General features: G+C 34.4%; 1 long non-coding RNA gene across 2 annotated transcripts; it reads left to right on the forward strand.

Annotated features, from left to right (window-relative positions):
* The first annotated feature begins 11,446 nt into the window (after positions 1-11,446).
* On the forward strand, positions 11,447-18,061 carry LOC144411780 (uncharacterized). Of its 2 annotated transcripts, XR_013468891.1 has the most exons (6): positions 11,447-11,546; positions 12,244-12,305; positions 13,250-13,365; positions 15,299-15,338; positions 15,936-16,077; positions 17,931-18,061. It is a non-coding gene; the product is annotated as an uncharacterized LOC144411780 (long non-coding RNA). The 2 variants fall into 2 exon arrangements; XR_013468890.1 differs by lacking the exon at positions 11,447-11,546 and having other exon boundaries at positions 12,232-12,305.
* The last annotated feature ends 5,945 nt before the right edge of the window (positions 18,062-24,006 follow it).

Raw genomic sequence — 24,006 nt, forward strand, 5'->3', positions numbered from 1 at the left:
AATGGTTGGAACAAACGGCTACTTATTTTTGACTGTAATATGTTTTCTGGGAGGAACCGCAATTTCCCAACTTTGCCCCAAAATGGAAGAATATCAAGCTATTGACTGGGACAGGGTAAGTAACCTTGGAAATTGACCACTAACTTAGTTTCGTTATACTTATCAGAACTAAATATGAAATTCATTATAATTAAGTTATAAAGACAGAAATCTTTCAAATAATTTTTTTACAATAATACAAATTTCTGAATATATATGTTAATGTAGGTTCACATGCCACTTTAAAATCATGTCTCTCATTATTATACACGTCCGGCGTATAACAATCTATGGAATCAGCGTACCTGATGTGAATCCGCTACATGCATCGGATTAATGAAAGTGTTTATACATTTTCAGTTCAGCAAAGCTAAAAGAAAATGGTTCGATGAATTTGACATCCCAAATGCCGGTGATACATATAAATTCCGGAGGACTTGTCATGACATACATCATTTTAAATTAGTGGAAAATGGAATTATGTTCAACCTGACTGAGATCGTTTGCGGGTAAACTAGCAGTAATCTTGACGACTTTTTTAGTATCATTTTTATATGCTTGCTTAAATATTACTTTTCTAAAGGTTATACAAGGATAATACACTGGATTTGCAGTTACACCTAATACGAAGAGAGGATGAAACATACGTTATGGATCAACAACTCAGTGAGAGCAAATTTGTATCATATGAATTATTATTATTATCAATAACGTGACACGTACATAGTACAAGTAGAAATAATTCTAGTAAATAGTAAATAAATAGTTCTAATTTTTTTGTAATAATTCTAAACTGTTTTTCATAATTTCTTATCCCAAGCGAGACGCCATCGCACCAAATCGCAATTTCAATATTCATTTTATTTTTTAATAAAACTTGATAATGACGTCAAACGTCTACTTATGCTACAAAATTTATCTGATTGATTTCATTTATAAACAATGTCTGTTCAAACTCGAATCAAATTTGCATCGACGTACCATATACCTCTGATGGTGTAGAAATATTACTTGCTTTGTATTCTCAACATTGTCCTTTTAAAACCTGCGTTTGTGGCAAAATCAAAGAAGTTGTATTCTGACACCCCGGGGGGTGACGCAACCGGTGAAGATATAGAGATGTGTAAGTAGAAATTGTTGGGTATTTTTCACTAATAAATCCCAAGACTTTCCGCTAATATATAAAAAATCCAATTAATGATATTTTATTGAGTATTTTCAGGCTTCCAATTTGCATTATTAGAAACAAGCTTCACATTATTAGCACTCGCTTATAACAATCATTTCAGATGCAAACAACATATTCCGAGGAGAGTATTTCTTCATGACAGATTACGACACCTATTTGTTCATAGGATTGTGCACACCAATAGGTAAATATAATAGTGTTACATTGTGATATATAAAATCAGTACATGCAATATTATAGCAATAACATTTTTCAGGATTGATGGGATATTCACACTTCAAATCCCTAGCCCCGACTGCAAAGGGAATTTATAATATGTGGAATGCATTTGCCAGTCACAACCAAAAAACAAGTTTAGGATGGGAAGATATCGTCACGCTAATAACCGAATTGCGTAAGTCATTTTTAGCAGTTTTGAGAAAAACATAAAAAAAACTTCCTAATGATATTGTTATGCCATTGAGAGTCAATAATTTGCCATGGTTCAATTTTTGGATCATAGCCGGATTTAAGTTAATTTGTATGACGCAGTTAAGTGACGTCATAATGGCGCACTGTGACTCAGGCAGAAATGTGTCTATGACTTGGGGACATACGCAATTTTGCAACTTTACTTTATGCACCAGTTCTGGAAACTAAACATTCCAAAAACGGATGTAATTCTCAGTATCTGCAATGTCTAATACCCAAAATAGCTAATCAGTTTCAATTACATTATTTTTTTGTGTTTAAAAATATATATTTCATCAATATAACACGTTCTGCACACCCACCGAAAAAAGACTAAGATTAAATATAAAGAATAAAACAGCAATGCAACCAATATAAAAAGCCAATTAAAGTGAATTGGACTCGAACAGTGAATATCACAAGTGCACGTCTTCCTATATTGTTGTTTAAATTCAAATTAATACGCGCTAAGCTAGAATCCGAGATGCAAAAACTCGAAAATACTGCGACAAGGTTATTTTGCCTTTGTGACGTCACAATAGTCCTGCGGTAACAATGATAATTCATTATGACGAAACAATTGCACAAATGTGCATGTCATACTAAATCTCCATTTTTATGGGTTTTGGAGTTCTTAAAATAAAATCTGAGTTAACAGACAAGTGCGCAGCATTACCTAAATATCTATATTATAAAAAACACAAAATCGCCAAAAATGACTTACGCAATTCGGTTATTAGCGTGACGATATGTGCTTTGCCCGGCAGAAATAAATTTGATTGAGATATACTTTTTTCGGTGTATTCACTCCATCAAGTGTTGTATGTTGATTCGTTATTTCATCTTTTTAAAACAAACTCACTACATCAAACTATATTTACATATAAAGGGTGTCTGATATGTCTTTATTGGTGAATTTGTTACTATCAATACCGCAACTAAGCCAAGGTTTGGCGTCCACAAAGTCAACAAACAAATGTGCACGTTTCCTTCGCAGATTCAAAAAATTAAAACTACTACCTTCGTAAATTTTTTGCTATATATATATATATATATATATATGTAGCATTTATTGCCTAATTCACAAATGTTCACTTTGTTGGTTTGATTTACACTTGCAAATAAATATTACATCATGCTGCAATTCAACTATTCGGATCTTGATAGTTAGAATTGTTTGTGATTAGCAGCTGTGCAATTATAAAGTTATACCTAACTTACAATAGTTTAACTTAACAAGCATCGCTGCCAATTTATATATATATATATTATATATCGGCGATATGACGAACTCCAAAACATACATGGCTGTAGGCCTCCCTCCAATAGATCATACTTTATATCAGAATGAGGGACCTTCCAATTTTCAACAAAATAAACAGGAAGCTATTCAGAGATTCGCACGATTTGGCAAAATTAACGCGGACGAAAGGCATCACGCTCAGTGAATTGAAAACCATGTTCTAATGCAGGGGTCGGCAAACTTGGCCCACGAGCTAATTTGTTGCGGCCCTCGAACGACCCGAAATTTAATACATAAAACAAAATTCGATTCTAAATTTATTACTATCTCTACGCGGATTTCTGTGGTAATAAGTGCTGCTATACAGCGCCTGTTTTTTAAAAATGTCTGGGAAACGGAGGGAGTTCGCAACATAACAGTCTATAAACATAAAAAAATATATATATACAGTACACACGATATCAACACGGACACTTTAGTCCGCGACAATAGTAAATCAAGTACAGTTAAGTTGACACAGTACATTCAAATAATAAAAAAAATTGGTCACTACTAGTGGACAGCAACGATAGCCTTGTGTTGTACAGATTAAGGTTGAAAAACTAAAATATTCCTTACCATGGCAACGGATTGTACAGGAATAGTGGGAATGAAGTTCACGTGTATGCCATATGCAGTTTTCATAAACCCTAGAATCTTGTATTACATATGTGGTTTTGGCAGTACATCAATCTCCATACAGATCTGCCAAAAAATTCGTGACGTCATGTATCTCTATCCTCATTGAAAATATTGCACCATATGACAACCGCGGCTACACAAATGTATTGAATTCTATTTGGGCAAAGTGTTGTCCTGCTCTTCTTTTGAGCAGTGTTTTTATAACTTCAATCGATTCAAAAGTTATTGGCCGATTTTGTATATGTTGTGTATTGACTTTTCATATATTTTATGTTTCCACTAGTTGACATTGTTCCCCTATTGCATCATTCTTGTAGAGCCTTGTGTGATATTAGTGATTCGGTACACTGTTCTGAGTTTGCTTGCTGAGCGGTGTTATTGTTTGTTTTCATTAAATTGATGTTTCTGTCAAGTTGGATTCTTGTATAGTTCATTAGTCAGTGCCAGGGACACAACAGTATCCTATATGTTAAATGTGTTGTTCGTTTTAACTGTAGACGGGCGTACTTGTATGTTTTTAACTTTGTCTTAAGGCCTGAGTTATGCTCGTATTCCGGGTATCTTTGCATTTTGTTTATCCTTTTGTTGTTGGTATATATTATGTTGTTTTATTTTACCAGAAGTAAATTGATTGATTGATTCTGAAAACCCATGAGTGTCATTTGAGTAAGTTTTGGCAACTCTAATCGTCACCTATTAGTAGGGTGATCATATTTCCAAATCCTGGAAGGAGGACATATTGTTCGGTAGAACCACATCTCACCTGTTATATATCCATTAAATTTTCTAGGATTAAAAATAGAAGTGACAATAGACGACTTAATGCATTTTTGTCTTTATTAAAAAAAAACATCTGCGGAATAATCGATTTGTCCTTAGACCACGATTATTTGGAAGTTCCTCTAATCCTAAACAACATTGCTGGGTTATTTTTTGCAATATCGTAAAACTGGCTGCAAGAACTGTCGTTAAAATTGTAAACTAAAGTTATTATGCTAGCAACAGACTCAAATAGGAAGTTTTCGCGTTCTTTCGACCATTGTGGTTGCATTAAAGAGAAAATGTGCTCAACGTTGGCGTTATGCGCAATAATGCTGAAGTAATATTGTGCGATCTTTATCAGTTCGCTGTTAAAGTCGCTGGTGCTGCAGGATTTGAAATATTCTGTCCATCTTTCATGTGCCATGAGCTTACAGTAGGAAACTGAATTGGATTGAAGTTGCTTTTCTACGAACTTGCATAAGTTTTGGAATTGGCCGAATTACTTGGCTTCATCAATCGAAACATGTTTCGCAAGCAGATACTCAACGCACGGTTCAACAATTCTCCACTCGGTGTTTTGGATCAGAAGCATCCAGTCAACGCATTTGAATTCCTTAAACGAAGCTGTCCATTTTTCGAGGTATTGTACGCATGACTCGTACAACAAAGCCACATCTGAGAGAAATACATCACATTCGCGGCCGTTTCATTCGTCTCTGAGTCTACGCAATTCAGATTTAATTTGGATTTGTATGAACATGTGTTTTTTTTTCTTCAATCGTAGATTTAACAGTGTTAAGACAAGCTTTGATTTTAATAATTGAGGCCTCTGAGTGTTCAATATGCCTAATTTGGTCATAAAACACATCAGCGACAAACGATTGCAAATGTTTTAAATACAACTCACTCACAGGATTTTCATGAAATCTTTTTAGAGCAACAGGTGGCTTTTCAATAGACCGGAAATATGATTGCAAGGCAGGGTACAACTGAATCATTGTAGATAAACTTGGATAAAGTGATAGCCATCTGGTCACGCAGTGGGAAAGCAGTTTTTTTATACTGTGTATCCACAAAGTTACAATCCTTCAGTTCTTCTGTGCGTACAGTGCTGTATATGCTGAAATATTGGTACGTTTTGTAAATAATATTTTCCACATCAATGCTCGTCTGATTGGTGCCATGGTGTGGACAGTTTTTCAAAACATGTGCAGGGCATCCTACCCCAATCAAATTTGGCAGGTCGATTTGCAATCGAAAAAATACGTTATTGCCCTTTCTAAAAGCCAATCTGCCAAAGTTAGTATTTCAGTTATCGGCAGTAAATGAAACACATTCCTCAAACAGGTTCATTTTGGTCGAAGTTTCTTTAATTTCATTCGCAATTGTTGAAGATTTCTCATTCGTGGTACTTTTAACTTCAAGCAACTTAGACTGCAACCCACCATTTTTCTAGTCATAATATTGTACAACTATCGTGAAAAGTTTTGTAGCGTTATGATTACTGCCGTCTGTCGCTATTCCGAGATACAAAATATCAAGTTGTTGAATATTATTTAAGGCATGTTGAACAGTCATCGAAGCTAGAATATTATGCACAATAGTTTCAACTTCCGTCCGAGCACAAGAATATTTTTTTTGAAATATTTGAATCTGGAAAAATCTTCTTTATTAGATTTGACGTACAATCGTTGGATCTGTAACTCTGGTGATGTTTCACACAGAGAAACGCCATTGTAGCTTCGGCTAATGATGATTACAAGTCTCTATTTACTTTTTTAACATATCAAAAATTGTTGGTTATATCAGAGCCATTATATAACTAGTCTGGAAGGCCGTATACTGATCTGTTGTTCACAGCGTCATCTATTGTTGGCGTGGATAATTCATAACCACAGCGTCGTCTGCAGTATATTTTAGGCTGCTCGCTGTTAACTCTTGAATTAACGGTATTCAAAGTTCGAATTAAAATGGATTTATCTGAGGAAGAAATGCTTGAATTTTTTGATGACGTGAGTTACATAGTACTGATTGCTTATCAAAATAGGTTTTGATCCTGAAAGAATGAATAGTAAGAGTTTATAGTACCGTAGTTTAATATATGAAAGTAGAGACCGTTTTTGTTTTGCTAAAAATTTGGTCAGTATTTTTACATCACATTTGTTTTGCTTTATTCAAGCACTTGGGCACTGTTTTAGACCCGATTTTATATATTTCACAGCTTGATGACGAGATAGAAGGAAAATGGGGCATATCTGTAGTAGAAATCGACTACGGAAATGTTGATTGCAAGAAGACACTGCAGACTGCATTGAATGATTTGAACATCACATTAAATCAGGAATCAACACTATGGGCAGATGACAGCTAAATACATTGAGAAATTGCAAAAGCCATATTCGAACAATTCTGAAATCTCTCATTTGGACCTGAAACGCATAACCAAAACTGCAGCACCAAAAATTATAAAAGAAGCGTTTGAAGTAACTGAACCATTCATGCAAACGTCAATAACCAAAGGCGACAAAATGATGATTGATGACCTAGATGGGGGATTGCTAAGATGGGGAATAAAGCGTCTACGTGGAGAAGCTACTAGTGCCAAAACCAAGCTTCGAGGCGTGATCTTCCCAATTGCTTTGAAGAGCGCAATAGAGGCGGTCTCATATCAGCATCCCAAAAATTTGTTCTCTTCCTAATCTCTGTGGAACACGAATTCCGGTCTCAAGTATGCAAAAGGGCAGGGGCGGATTAAGCCCCTTTGGTGCCCTAAGCACTGAAAACTTTAGTGCCCCCTCATGTGTAATTTAATTATAAAAACAATAAACCACATAAGTGTATTATCCATTAAAAATAATCACAACCAACAGTAAATAAACAACTTTTACGAACATTTTTAGATTTTTTAACTCTTATATATAGCCGATCTATATATCGGCCGTTTACTGCCGATAATATATATATGCAAACACGCAATATCGGGCCGATATATCGGTTGAACTCTAATTCTGAGGAAGTGTGACAATAAAGATTCATGCCTCCAGTCTCAACGTGAATCGAAATGCCATAGGATACAAGTCACAACTGTAGTTTAAAATTTTACCGGTACCTAGAAGTCTACCTCAGAGTGGTTCAAGGTTGCTAGGTTGAAGGACCGCAAAAACTTTTGAGGAGGTCTCGCGGGCCGCAAGTCGGAGAAAACCCAAAAGTGATCAAAATACCGCGAGTTTACTTACTTTAAATTTAATAAACAACGAAAGTTTACCGTTCTAATCAGACTATTATTATGTTGCATGGTTGGCGTCCGTTTAAAGAAGATATATAAAGCCTTCAGTTATTTTAAATTTAATTCCCGAGAATTACCGTTGTATTTTGCGCATCTCGCGTTTAATGTCGCTTCAAATTATATTCTTTCGTGACAGATATTACTTGAAATCAAACCAGACACTGCGTGATGGGCAAGGAAATACATTTCCGCCGTGTTATCTTATGTCACCTTTCTTGCGACACTCATTTTATTACGAATTGTTATATTGAGTAATTTAAAAACAGCGTGAGCAAGCTTAGTGACATCGTCAAATACCAACCAAGTCAGTCTAAGTTGGTTTTCGAGACCTAGCTAAAAAAAACTGGATTACGCAGCGTTATGTCGGCTCTGCGTTTCGTCACTACTGTCACATGGCCGACGCTTGTAAACAGAGGAGTGTTTTTACTAAAATAAAGGCACAAAGCGTTAGAAAAAGGGTTTGAATTTCGGGATCCCAACCCCAGTTGGAATATCTAAAAAAAAAAAACTCAAAAACGTTACTCCATTAGATACAAATATACGCTAAAATTATTCTGTGAGCCGCACGGAATGTATCAGCATCACAGAGTTGGACCACCCTGGTCTACCTTATCAAGAAATTCCCGACTTTGCTGACCAATATATCGTTGAAATGCGATCGTGGAACCGCCACATAGGGTAAATAGTTCATTGGTCCAATTGTTGAAGAGAATAGAAACTTTTTCAAAATAAAAGTGTAACAACAAGGTGAATACTAAAAAGAAAAAACATAAACAATTTAAGAAAACGACTCATAGGCCCATTTCGTGTCCAATAAATAGGTTTCAGTGTTTATTTTTAGTAAAGAAGGGTAATATGATACTAGAAGACAAAAAATAAGCGAATATTTCGAAGTTTGAGTCGCCTGGTGAACTCGTAATATTTTAATAAACACCGATAAACTATATAAAATTATTCTCTAAAATTTCTGTAGTGTCCCTCTTTGCTTGGTCCCAGCACGTGCTTATATTGTTTAATGGTTAATCCGACGCTGCTTAGAAGTGATGTCACATTCAAATCAATTAAAGTATTCCTGGCGCCAAGAAGATCTTCCGCTGTTGGATATATGATGTTGGTGTATACACTCCGATTCATCGAATACCTGAAAAATTTGAGACTATGTTATAAATAGCTTTGTATTTCGAAAATAATTATTATAGTGAATATTGGTATGAACTAATCACGGCGCCACGGTTTCAGTTTTGAGACCTTGTTTCACACACTTTGGAATTATTTCATTTTATATGATTGGGGCATCATTTATTTTGTGCTGAAAAAGTACTATAGGTTTATTTCATTTAATGCGTTTGATGTTTCCGCTCTAAACTTGCGGTTGTATGCAAAGTAAAAGTTAATTTGTTTTCTGCACTTGTTACACTTCAAAAATTACCTTCAAATTTATTACAATCAACAGTCAGGATAAATAAACAAGAGAGCTATGCTCAAATATATAGACACGTTACGCTGAAATTCACTGTGGTACGGTACGGTAACTTACCAGCAGGCTTGACCACGGAACCTGTTCGTTGATCAAGTGATCGATATATGTTTGCGGAATCGCCACATGCTGGCAAATTCTGATGACGTCATAGCTCAAAATAAAAACGAATATCATAAAGCTCACAGGAATATTTGAAATTAATAAAAGTTATAGCCTTCTAGAAAAAAATCTTTAACTACTGAAAATTTAAAAGCAATTGGTCCAGTAATCAAAGAGAAAAGCGACTTTTTAAAAACGTGTCAAAGAACAAGAACAGGAACAATAAGAACAACGACTATATTGCGGAAACTGGCTGTAATCCAATCACAGTGTTTGGTTGCATTAAAAAGTACTCCTATTATAGCGTTACAATCCCAGTGTAACGAAATGCCTTTACATATTATACATCCAATCACAATGTTTGGTTGTATTAAAAAGTACTCCTATTATAGCGTTACAATCCCAGTGTAACGAAATGGCTTTACACATTATACATTATAGAAAATGTCTACATTACAAATGCAGAATGATTCCTCATGACAGCGAAATTACAGCACAATTATTCAAACAGTCGTAGGAAGAATATTTTCCTGGTCATTTGCAACGTTTATTATGAAAACAACCAACAGCTTTTTTACCGACTTCTCTGTTGCAAAAGATGGTAATTTCAAGATTCCTCCCTGGATAATGAAGCCACCGCAAATTGATACAGCGTTAACGATTTATGGTACAACATGTTCACCAACAATACTTCAAACGTCATTTCTTGACCATACACACGAAAGATATCGAGACTATGTACTAAGTATTTACTGACGGTTCGAAAAATCCATTTGGCGTAGGTGCTGCATATTATGTGCCTCAAGCGAAAATAGAGAAAAAACTGAAATTACATCATAAAAAGTATTAATATTCCGTGGCAAAAAAAGTTTGGGAAGCGCTAGCTTAGGGTGGGGATAGTGGGAGAAAGCCGCCAGCAATCATCTGGTACTAAATTATCCCCTACTAGATTTGAACCTGCGAATCCAAGCGGGATAATCTTAGGTTAGAAATCAAGCGTAGTCCTAAGGCTTAGCGCGATGCGCCACTCAACACGAACGTAGTCAACTGCAGTGCACTGACATAGATACTAAACACATTAATATACGTCTATACCCTTACGCTAGATGACAAAATTTCAGGTTTGTTCTTTATGGCCGTACATACCTGTATCATGATCGCTTTTTACCAAGAAGTCTACTGTAGAGACAGACTCAAAGTGCTTCATACAGAACTAGAGTCTCCATTAACTATTCGTTTACTCAAAATGACATTAATAAAATTTAAGAAGCATCAAATACATCCGAGTTATTAAATAGAGTAATTTCAAATCACTCATTAATATTAATCGGTAAGTAACACATTGTTTTTGTTACGTTCTTATTGTGGGGCTCCGTAAATAACAGTCTATCTCTTCACGAGCACCATAACACCAAATATGTGAATCAGTCGTTGTCGTCGGTATGCACTTGTATTGAGCAGTCAATTACCGTATTTACTTCACATAGAACCGTGATTAATGCTGTTGTTGATGTTATGTCTCTGACGTTTGGTTTGGGCGGAGAAATTACCTTTACTGTAGGGGTAGGCATCGAAACAACGTCACATTGTGAATGAGAATGCATTGATATAACGCTAAACACGCCGTTAATCTTTCATTGAGTGGAAGGAAGGTTACATTTTTGATGACATCCACGTGCGCGTTTACTCGACAAATATGAGAAGACAAATATAATGGAAATGCTGGATTCTTTGTACTAAGCTCCCGTCACTGATGTAAAAATGTGAGATCTGAGATGAACGGTTACATTACATTTGAACCCACGACAATTGCACCTGCGTGCTATTGCACTTATGGATTTTTTTTTGTTTTACGGTCGTCTGAACCCATACTAACCCTAACCCATGGGTTTTAGCACCCGCATATAGATTGAACCCGCGGATATACACATGGGTTCAAATGTACATGGTTCAAATGTACGTGGGTTGAAATGTACGGTCACCGAGATAAACACCCCCGAAAATACTATGAACTAGGTATTGTGCGATCAGAAAATGTATGAAGCAAATCCCAACCGTCATCTTCATTGTGCAACTTTGAGATCACGCGTTAGAAACGTGATCCGCTCGTAACGGCAATCTGGAGTAATCAAAGTAATCAGTTAAAATTATTTGATTACAACAATCAGTTAGCTTTTTTCGTCAAATATTTGTGCGCGGGAAGCCACAAGCGACATCGCAGTCACAAATGTTCGTCGTAGGATAAGGTTTGATTCTGGTAGGATGTATGGATAAGCTGACTGTTGGGTTATGACAGCGAGTTCGAAACAATATTCAGGTGAGCTAAATGTTCTTTATACCTATTGTTTTCATTGCTATTCTATTGCTTTCATTTTTCTATTGTATAAGTGGTAAATTAGAGGTTTTCGGGCCTACACGAATTGGAATTATTAACCTAATACAGAAGTCTTGATTGGTGGGTGATTCTCTTTTGCATCGAACTCACTAACATCGGGTTCCATCGAACTTTAAAGCTATTTGGCAATACATAGACTTATCATATTAAGAAACCTAAACGTAATATACTAATCTACGTCACTAGGTAAGCTGCATTCAACAGGACAAGATTTACATGAATGTATTGCATAACTTTCAAAACTTTCGCAAATGTAGCGCAAAATCAATGGTTTATTAGAGATTCGCGTAGCCTTTCCACTTTCATATTTTATTGTGTATAGGGTGCTCCCATAGTATTCGTACCAAGATGGCGCACAACCTGAACACAGTATGTGTACCTGGTTAGGGTTCAGGTTGTGCGCCATCTTGGTAGTTTAAGTTAGGAATGCAGATTGTGCTGTAAATTCAAATTTATTATAAATCGTTCCTACCCCCAAATTGATAATTACTAATATGTCATTTTAAAACGTGGCGGGAGCTTTGTGCAGAAAATCCGATAGATTCAGCCCCGCTGTTCATTGAATATGCTAGCTACAGTTCTGCAAAAGTTTATTTATCAATATTTTAACTTTTTTCAGATGCAAAACTATTGAAGGTTGAAGATTCAAAGACACAAAGTAACGAACGAGGAATAATACAAGTAAATATCATTTAAACATTTTATTTGACTTTTTCGCCTATTTTATTCCTGTACACCACTGTTTTTGTTTAGAATGCTAAACAATTAGATGCGAGCGCACCGCGTCTCGGGTCTTGCGATCAAAGTCGGCATCGTTATGCCACATATTTGATCGTGTGTTTTCCCTCGAGATTTATATTTTCACAAGTTTAAATAATTGTCTTCCGAATCAAAATTCCAAAAAAGTAAGACCCACGTTCACGTTTAAAATGATAAATAGTTCGATGCGAGCCAACATTGTTATGCCGCTTATTTTATCCTGTGCATTCTATCGAAATTTAAGATTTAGATTTTGCACAAGTTTTAATAATTGTGTTTTGAAGCAGAAGTCCAAAATAGTACTATAAATATAATACCTTGTATCAAATTGATGTACTCTTTGCGACCCCTGAAATTCGTTGCTCGCTTCTCTGCTAGATAGCGATCTCCAGTTTGCGATCCCCACCGTGAACAATGTGATAATTCTACAAGTTACTGATCAGAGGTAATTAGTCATATACTCCATGAAACAGGTATAAAAGTTCATTGGGTATTTTACCGTTATTGTAATATTTGCAACTCGTGCAGTTTGAAAACTACACCTGATATGTTATAAAATATTAAGCTTAATTTATGAAATTGAATGATTACAAATACCTGTAACTGTAGAGTCGATGAAAAGCAATTTCTATGGTAATCTATAATATTTGAAATTTAATGGCAATCCTGAATAAATTTTATTCGTCTAAATTTACCCGTTACGTATTTTATTGAAACTAACGTATATTTTTTGCTTTGCAGTGTCTCTGTCAAATAGCATTTGTGTGAATTAACTACCTAATGACATAGTTTGCTCAACGAAATTTAGTTTGAATCAAATTTAGAATTGGCTTGCACAAAATCATGACATATATATTGATTTTCAGCTTAAAACACTGCTTGAAAGTTGACAGGACAATTTATCATTGTACCAAAAGAAATTCGTCAAGAGCCAGCTTTTCATCACTGAGTGAGATGGAGGCCTATCAAGTCTGAAAAGCAAGTATGTAACCAAATCATTTGAAATCTTTTCATTTTAGATGTCTATAGTATAAATAAATGATATATTGTATTTTTTTTCGGGAAATCTACAGACAAATATTATGTTCAATATATTGAGTATGAGCTCAGTTTTGGTTTGTGTGTCAAATGAAATTTTCTAAAAATTACAATCTCAAAATTTCATAATAACATGATACGCACAACTACCGTTTTTTTCTGGCTATTGAGTCGGCCGAGTGAATAAGGCTAGGGCCATGTTTTAGAAATAAAAATTAAGCTTTTTTTCGTTCCCGCCCAATAGTCGAGATACAGGAATGCATTAAATTGGTCTTATTTTTGTCAGTTTGGCCACCAATGCGCGCTCATAATTGTTTATGGCAAAATCTGTTAAACCAAACCATGCTCATTACGTAGAATCGCGGAATTAAATATTCTGTCCTAAGAATTAACTGTAGCAATATCAGGTGAATAATAACATAGTCAATACAGCGCAGGGGCTAACTGCTGTGTTGTCCCATCTGCTGTCGTTTCGTTTAATCGTCCAAACCAAAAGGCCAATTACTATCTTGAAAAGTCAGTCTATTTAAAGGTTATTAGGCCAGCATAAATAAAAAGCGTTTCACCGCAATAGGGTGTCACGTTGTGATTACGACAAACAGTGAATTTTTTTCATAGTGATACTTTTAGTTCAGCAGTGTATATCTGCAGAGATACTGGAAGAGTTTGAACTATGCCTCGTTAAGTGCAATTCGGTTAAAACACAACCCCAACTTAATAACCATGCGAATATTAAAGCTTATTGTTTAACTTGTTGTTTATCATAGGATGCCTATATATACTAGTATGTCTGACATTTTTGAAATCGTAGTCCTGATCTTTTTCATTAATCTGATGAATACAAATGGTAGTTGACACTAACTAACATACTATATAAAGTAATCAGGCTAATTTTTTAAATGTAACTGTGATTCATTGTGACCTGTACGCTCGGGTAGTTCACAGTTGATATTCATGCCAATGATGTTCCCAACTAGTTCAAACTGGAATCGTCCCATATTTCCAATAATGATATTATCAGAGTGAGTCATACTATGTGAATTAAGATAGCCGTTAATCTTAGACCTTAAAGAACTCGTGTTTCAACTAAATTTTCCAAAAACGATACTGTATAAATTATATTCAACCAAGTGTAAACTCCTTTTTGGTTCTTATCCCCTTGGTAAAAGTCCTATGTTATCATACCATCCATGTTCATGTCTATTTAAAAATAGAGAAATAGTAATGTGTGTCCTATTTTCCCCATTGTTAGTGCGGGTCACGTCATGTTATGCCTAATCATGTATATTGAAAAGAGCTTAATTAATATAATAAACTCTCCTATATAATTTCTACTGAATGGTCTCTTTCATATACGTCACTCCCCGTCAATATAAGATATAGTAGTTTCAAAATTCTAGAATTCTTACTTTTTTAATTAGATATTAGGAACTTTGGTGTCGCTGCTCGATAACCAGTTTGGTTTTACCGCTACGTCCCTTACCCAAGACAAACGGTGTAAATTTTGTTCGTGTCGTATTTTATGGTTGTGATACTTATTACTGGTTGGAAAAAAAAACTTGTCTTGACTTGATTAATCGTGTATCTTACCCCCTTTGGTACTAGTTAACCATGGGATTTGTGTCGAAAACTAAAATTTCGAAGGTTACTATATACATGAGATCCCACAAATTGTAAATCTACTATAGTCAGCCTATATCTATATTGCTAGTAGCCTTATGTTCATAAGCGTTTGAATCTGGGAATATATTCCTTATTTTGCTATCGTTTATTCCCTAGTCATGATCTGTCATGTTCTTATATTTATATATATAATGTCTAAAATGTCTTTGGCATTTATAGATGGCATCAATTTATTTATAGATGTATATTTTCAGGTCTCTGGGATGGGAAGGAAAGACTATAGAGAACTTGAAGGTAAAATATAACACACTAATAAATAATTTACTAGTTAAGATTCAGATAATGAGATACAACATAGCACACTGACAGATCATTCCGAATAAGTAATATTTATAATATTGAAAATCTGCAAATAATATAGAATGAACGTAAATGAATATCAGTACAAGTTGTCGTTCTTGTATCTTTAGGATAAGCATAGCTTTTCACAAGAGCGTGGACAATTTTTTTGAGGGGCGTAAAGGTAATTAGAAACAGAAATATTTGTTAAATTTTATCTTTTCCGCCTTATTTTTGATATTTACATTTCTTAATAGCCGTATTTTCAACGTGCTTTTGAATGAATATAAATATAATTTATATTATGTGTTGCAATATTATAAACTGACAGATCATTCCAAAGTAATGTTAGTAAATAAGGGGGAAATCTGAATAATTTGTCAATGAACTGAAAATTAATATTTTTATTTTATGTATCCAAAGTATAAGCATAGCTTCTCTGTGCTCCTGTCAAATTACATTTTCCGTAACTTATAAATCTAAAAATTAATAATGACTTAGTTCGAACAACTATATTTATTCAAATCAATATTATACAAAATTTACTTGCAGATCATTATCTCGCATAAAGTTCAGCTTTCTGAAACTTGAAAGCGGAAAAGACAGTTTATCATTATACATCAAAAGACATGCGGAGTTATTTGTCCGATTATGCATCACTGAGAGAGGTGGATACATCGAGTCTAAAGAGCAGGTATGTTTTTAAAATCTTCTGAATATTTCTAATTTACATTAATCACAAACAAGTTAGAATACTATATTATAAAAATCGGTGAAGAAATAAATGATAAAGAGGTGAATCCGCAACCCAATTTCTTGATTGCGGCATTATAAAATATTAAAATTAAAATATAAAACGGAAGATATCACCATAAGTTTTGTTTTAGCAGTCTCGCAGCAGATTGAAAACGCTTTTTAGACATTGTAAATCACAAAATTTGATGTTATGTTAGGATTTCTTTAAAATATATGCCATAATAGTAACTGAAATCGAAACACAGTAAATTGTCACGCGATGTACCTTTTGTCTATTTTGCAACTAACTACCTATGGAGCCGCATACGACGTTTTCTCGGTATGTGACGATATATAAAATATTTAATGCAAAATATATCGATTGATTTTTTTTCGCAATAATTTAAATTACAATCGTTCGTATTTTGTCTATATCTTGGGATATTTCAAACGGTGAAACCTTAAAAATAATCAGAGTGACAGGCCTGCGGCGGGGCGGGTTCAGTGTTGTTACACTTGGTTTCATTGTTCTTCATTTCAAGTCCGCTGATTGACGCGGTAATTTTGAGTTGTAATGATTTTATATTGTCGTAAGACGTAAGTCGTCGCAACTGCAGGTTTCATTGAACACAATTAAGCCAATAAATACCGCATTTTAAATATTGCCGCATCAAGGGGTGCAGCCAGGATTTTTCAATGGAGGTTACGTTGTAGCCCGTCTCTCTTTGCCTGATGGTGTTGGTGAATATTTTACAAGTCGTATTTTAAACGTCGACTATTAATCCGTAGTCAGCGGGTACCCGCATTTGGAAATAAAACATCAAAAATTCGGGAAAATTAATTTCAGAGAGATGTCAGTAGTGTCATAATGGTTTATGTGTACAAAAATACGCTTGCATGTAGCGCCGATCAAATGCACGAAATATGAAACTATTACTTATAATTTATTGTTATGAAGTTGAAGTTTTATTTCCATTCAATGATTATTTACTTGCGCCGTGATCACTGGCGGGCAAAATCGTATTTTTTAATCGAGTTAATCGAATATTTTTAACGGACACCGAATAATCAGTATTGTCATTTTGAACGACATCAATTGGGATGTCGGCCGCCGAAACCATCGCCGTGACAATACTTTTTTTTTCGGATTTTACTTGAACAGTGTGGCTTTTTTATTTCATAATTTTGTCGTAATCGAAGGCCTCAGTGAATTATTTGTCACTGCGATCGTTTTGGCGGCCGACAATCCAATTAATATTGTTAGACTATATTCAAAGCACTTTTTTATCCACTAGTAAATATTAAATATCACGGCGGATATCGTAGTTTTTATATTTCGGACATGATTGTGAGTTCACAATCACGTACAACAAGTGCATTCACAACACAAATTAATTTTATTATGATTTCTATCTTCTGTGTAGGATTTCTATCACAGTTTGTAAATTACGGTCCCAATTTTAGGCGAACAATACCATCATTATTGACCCCGGGGTGCGATATTTTTGAAGCGGATAGTTGGACATTTCCATGCGTTTAATTTTAGATCGTGTCGTTGTTACTTTTGTGTTAAATAATTTGTAAATTGGTAATCACTACAATACTGTTGAATGTTCACGTAACTCAACTTTGTTAAAACACTTTTTTAATTGATACTAACCCATGAATAAATCGGCAATAATGGCATTTCCACGTGGTTAAAATAATATTGTTTATGTATTTTTAATATAAGCTTACCTTTACTGTTAATAAGCATTTTTTTGTGATTTGTAACTCCAAAACTTGATAATGAAACTAAATATTTATTTTCAGTTTTCTAAGTCACTGCTTGAAAGAGTCATTGCATCAAACGGACATTGTTATTAGTCTGGTGCCTCACGGAGTGAGATGGAAGCCTATATAGTGTAAAGAGTAAAGAGCAAGTATGAAATCTTATAAATCTTTCAATTCATATTTTGTCAGGTATAAACTGATATATCATGTTAAATCCCGCTAGTCAGGAAGAACTGCAAATATTTGAATTATCCTCACAAGATGTCCATATTATTCCGCCCAATTTTATTTATATAATTTCGTAAAGTCATATAATGCAATGGTTCCACCCGCTAGTTCACGGGAGGTGTGCAGTTTTTAGCTGGTATGCAATAAATGTTCCAGCTTTGTTAGTTTCGTATGCACAATTCCCGGAAAAGCCGCGGGTTATGTTTCTTTTCGGCGTTCTCCCATCGTTTGACAAGTATCAAAGTATGCGGCAGTCCGCCAGCAATCGGGTTATATTACTGGTAATGGGGCAATTGCGGCTGCATTAATACAATTAGTCGGGCCTCATTTTATAGTATTTATTGTATTCGTACTTTATGGGTTTATTTCGTTGCCATAGCGTTTTGTTAGTTTTTCAATAGTCTAGAAGAGTAGTTTTTAACCAGGGTTCAATCGACTTTTGTGTTTTTTTTTGTTGGAGTAACAGGGGTTCGATGAGCTTCCTTCAAATTAAAGCAAGTTTTCTATTATGGGAATTTCTATCCCAGCGTCTACTAATTATGCAAATTTAACTACAATTCATCCCAGATATTTAAACTTACACTTTCAACAACTTATAAATTAGCGTTGCTGTTTGTATAGCGTTGCGCAGTTGTAAGTTTTAGTGAACCCGTCATCTCCACGGATGTCGCGAGCTTTGGTGTTTGTGCTTATATGATAGTGCCCTTTGATGCTTTCTGCTTATGACTTGGCAAACTAAGAATTTTCAACCTGAATCCTTTCATTTTCTATAACCTTGCACGAAATTATGCTTCCCCTTTATAAAGTCTTAATTGGGCACCTAATTTCAACCATCTGGTACAATGGGGTTTGACGGGAGCTTTTAGGATAGCGCAGGAGTTCGACAGGCTTGGAATGGTTAGGGTTTAGAATTTGGAAAATCTACGGTGTATTATTTTATCTGATGTTGCCATATCGCTAGAGCAGACAGGTACGAATAGATTTGTTTGAATATATATCTAATTCATATCTAATTTATCAAATTACATTTTCGGTCATTCATAAACCCAAAACTTGACATAGTTCATATAGTTCACATAATGTCATAGTTCGAAAAATTTTTGGTACATTCAAATTTCAACCCCCAAGCCGAAATTAGATCGAAATAATTAATATTTTTCTGAAATCAATCAATTTTTGTAAAATTTACCATCTTCGAATACCACATTGTGCCACCGCAAGTTTTTGTTGAATTAAGTTTTTGGACACGTCAGTGTACATAACGATCGTTTCAATATTTTGTTGTTGTTTATGTTAGTATTCTTCTCTTTCGTCATGATGAAATCGCTTTTCTTTACGAATACTGAACAATTGCTTTGAAATTTTCAGTGGTTAAAGATTGATTTTTTTGCCAGAAGGCTATTACTTTTACTTATTTCAATTATTTCTGTGGACCTCAAAGATTCGCGTTTTTTATGTGTCGGAATAAAAAATAGCGACACCTTGTGACGTGTCCAAATATTTGAGCACAGCTCTCTTGTTTATATTAGTCCTCGATTTAATGGAATATTCAAATATTTCCCCGCAAGATCGGAAAAGTTTTTTTGAAAAATGAGAGATTTGATTTGAAATTAATGCTTTCATTGAATTGAATTTAAATCCGTCGTTAACAAATTAGTGGTTGTCCGGCTTGGGTTAGGTTTCGGGTTAGGAGAAATTGAAAAATTTGAAATCTGCATTCGGTGGTGTTTTTTGAAATTAATGCTTTCGTTGAATTGAATTGAATTCTGTTGTTAACTTGAATGCCCGACCCAGATTTGTCTTTGGTAAATTTTTATTTAAATACAAAAAATTCTAATAAATAAAAATAATTTATTTCTATGTCATTGTCGCGTTAATGTCTTTGCCGTACAAAAATACATTTGTGAATGCTAAATGATGTGAATTGTATTTTACTTTTGAGTTAAACAGTAAAATGCAAAGTAAGAATGTTAAGCTAAATAGTGGGGTAATGAAAGAAAATGTATTAACAAAAAAGCGCTGGATTTTTCCACGAATTTAAGAAATAAATGAAATGGTCACTTCTAATTCTCCGATGAAGCGTAGTAAATTGGTAGATTCGAAAACACGCAACATGAGGACTTTTTATCAAATCTTCAGAATTTTCTGATTTTGTCGCAACGACACTGATCAGTTTGTTCTTCATTAGGGATTGCGAATACTTTAGAATAGTTCTGTTTTATTAGCTGAATTGTTATTTTTCCGACGCTGACACTGAATATTAATAGTTTCTAATATGTGTGTTGAAATGATTTATTTTTGAACGAAAAATTAAAATGTTTTAAGCAAGCTGACAAGCTAGAAAAATTTTAGTTACACTGCACGCATGCCAGGTCATATTTATTAATTCCTCGCTCAATCGTATGTTTTTCTTTTTTAGCTGATCCTCTGCTAATAAGTGCTAATACAATACAATGCAGCAATAATCGCGAAAGTCGTTCAGGTTCATTCTTGAGCCGTTTTTCCAGAGTTTCTAACATTTCAAATTTTTCATTTTGTCAAGGCTAGTTTTTTATTTCACATTTTGTTTTGTCCCTGTACAAAATATTTCATATAGTTTATAATTGTTATCAAATTGCTGTGTTTGATTATTGCTCGATCTGTTTATCCTCGGTTTGTGCGCTCGATATTCCAACGGTTGTTGTTCTGACTCCTTTTCAGAAGGTGCAGTCTGGTTGTCGGGTATTCAATGTAGTAAAAAAAAAAAGATTTCTTGTGATTGGTTGCTAAATCTGTTCTAGGCTGCACTGTTGTATATTTTACGCTTACACTGGATATTCATATTTTCCAGCGCATAGAAAACAGTCCCGAACAGGCTGACAAGGCATAAAATATCCTATTTACATTGCACACATGCCGAGTCATATTATTTAAGCTTTTGCTTAATCGTTTGTTCTTCTATTTTAGGACATTTATAAACTCGTTTTTCCCTCTCAACTTGCTTCTAATTTTGAAGATGGAGAGTGTTAGAATATTTTAGGATAAAACACGTCCAATCAACTGTTAACTGAAGGCGCTTGTTGGATGTAATTGTGACAAAATTATACAAGTTTGAGCTTTTAAAAAAAATAAAAATGCAAATTCTACTGATGGCTTTCATGTAGGTACATATTAAAACTCTTATTTTTAGTGCGATTGCTTTAATTAAAATCATATTTTAAAATATGTTAACGTGACTATAAATATTATAGAAAACGAATCTCCCAAATCAAATAAACCCTCTTTGGGTTTAGTATAAATTTATAGAACGCCGTTAACATTATAAAGAGGAAAATATGGGATACCTGTAAAGAAGAAAAATGTCCGTCCATTTTATATTTCTACGAACATTTTCTGCAGTTCTTTGCGTTTCATACTTTTTCATTTCTTTTTGTTGTCAAGACTTTATGATTTTTTTTTACAGTTTTTAGCTCTGGGTTTAAAAAAGACCATAATATTATAGTGTGAATTTTTACACGCATTTTCTACTTGAGTCTCTCGCTTATCGTTTGTTCTCCTTTTCCCCCCTAATAATAGGTCATATATAAACTTGTTTTGGTATCACGATGCCATGAAAATATAATGTCATTTGAACTTACGGGTTATGTTCTGATATTCGCGTTAATTTTATTGCTCGATTCAAATTAGAAGGATTTTAAGTCGAATCACGTCCAAATATTAACTGAGGACAGCTAAACTAACCCAATATGATATGTTCATTTTGCAATATTATTTTTTGCCTTGAATAGTAATTTTTTGACAAATGTTCATATAACTATCGTGTATTATTTACTTGTTTTATTTTATCATTAATTGCGGTAAATTGACTTTTCATTTATTTCAATTTCGGTTTGGAATGATTAAAATGATCAATGTCGTTATACAGTCAGTGCTTTTCAAAACTAATTTAAAAAGCTTTCGGTAAAAGGTATCGGGTATCGGTAATATCGGCAATTCGTATCGATATCGGCTAAATGTAGACTGATATTTTCAAGATAATTAACTTTTATTCTATTCCAGAAGGTTTTAAAAAGTAGGTTGAAATACTGACATGAAAATTATTTTTTGCTTGGAGTGATCGTGTTCGCGGTATTAGCCTCGTTAGGTAGGAACAATGTTGTTTCCCAACCGCGCGAATAGAAACGGGAATATGATTATGACATGATTTTAGCCATTTATCACCTCAACTAATTTGGCTATTTTTGCAGCCAATTTTTTATATTGACATTTTTAACATTGCACGGGAATTATGAAGAAATATATCGAATGGGAATTTTTCGATGTGCAAAATACAAAATACGACGTTATAATGGCTTAAATTCTGTGCACGCAACTCAGTATGTATCAGTTAGATAAAATGAGTGAACATTTATTTGTTTTAACTATATCTCTTCTCTGTATTTCTGTCTTGTGAATTAAATAACTTGATAATGTCTTAGGTCAACGAAATTTAGTTCCACCTAAAGTAAGATGGACTCGGTATGCACATAATATGGCATTAAATTGATATTTTTATGTATTTTTATTAAAAGATTACCTTTGCTTTACCTTTGTCGAACAGCATTTTTTGGGGATTTATGACTCCAAAACTTGATAATGAAACCATATATTTATTTTCAGTTTTCTAAAACACTGCTTGAAAAAGTCATTGCATCAAACGGAATCGACAGTGTTAATAGTATGGTGCATCACAGAGTTAGATGGAAGCCTATTTAGTCTAGAGAGTAAAGAGCAAGTATGTAATCTTATAAATCTTTCAATTCATATTTTGTCCGGTATAAACTAATATATGATGTTAAATCCCGCTAGTCATGAAGAGCTGCAAATATGTGAATTATTCTCACAAGATGTCCAAAATATTTCGCCCATTTTTTTTTTATAATTTCGTAGAGTCATGTAATGCAATGGTTTCCACCCTCTAGTTCACGGGCGAGTGTGCAGTTTTTAGCTGGTATGCGATAAATTTTGCTAATTGGTTAATTTCGTATACATAATTTCCGGAAAGACGCGGGTTATGTTCCCTTTTGGGCATTCTTCCATCGTTTGACAAGTATCGGCGTATGCGCCAGTCGCCATCAATGGGGTTATAATACAGGCAATGAGGGCATTTGCAGCTGCATTAATACAACTGGTCGGGCCTCATTTCATAGTATTTATTGTATTCGTACTTCATGGGTTTATTTCGTTGCCATAGCGTTTTGTCAGTTTTTCAATAGTCTAGAACAGTAGTTTTTAATTAACCAGGGTTAAATCGAATTTTTGGTGTTTGTTGGTGTTGTTCCAGAGATTCGACGAGGTTCCTTTAAATTAAAACAGTTTTATATTATGGGACTTTTTTATCACATTATCTATTAATTATGCAAATTTAACTACAGTTCATCTCAGATATTCAAATTTAAACTTTCAACAACTAATAAATTAGCGTTGCTGTTTGTATAGCGTTGCACAGTTGTAAGTTTTAGTGAACCCGTCATCTCCACGGATGTCGCGCGCTCTGGTGTTTCTGCTTATATGATAGTGCCCTTAGATGCTTTCTGATTATGACTTTGAAACATCCTGGGTTGTTATGGAAAGCCAAGGATTTTCAACCTGAATCTTTTAATTTTCTATAACCTTGCACGAAATTATGCTTCCCCTTTATAAAGTCGGGAATTGGGCTCTCAATTACAACCATTTGGTACAATGGGGCTTGACGGGAGCTTTCAGGATAGCGCAGGAGTTCGACAGGCTTGGAATGGTTAGGATTTAGAATTTGGAAAATCTACGGAGTGTTGTTTTATTTGATGTTGCCTTTTCGCTAGAGCAGACAGGTACAAATAGATTTGTTGAAATAACAATTCATATCTAATTTATCAAATTACATTTTCTG

Source organism: Styela clava, chromosome 15, assembly GCF_964204865.1.
Source record: "Styela clava chromosome 15, kaStyClav1.hap1.2, whole genome shotgun sequence".
In the NCBI taxonomy this organism is placed as follows: Eukaryota; Metazoa; Chordata; class Ascidiacea; order Stolidobranchia; family Styelidae; genus Styela; species Styela clava.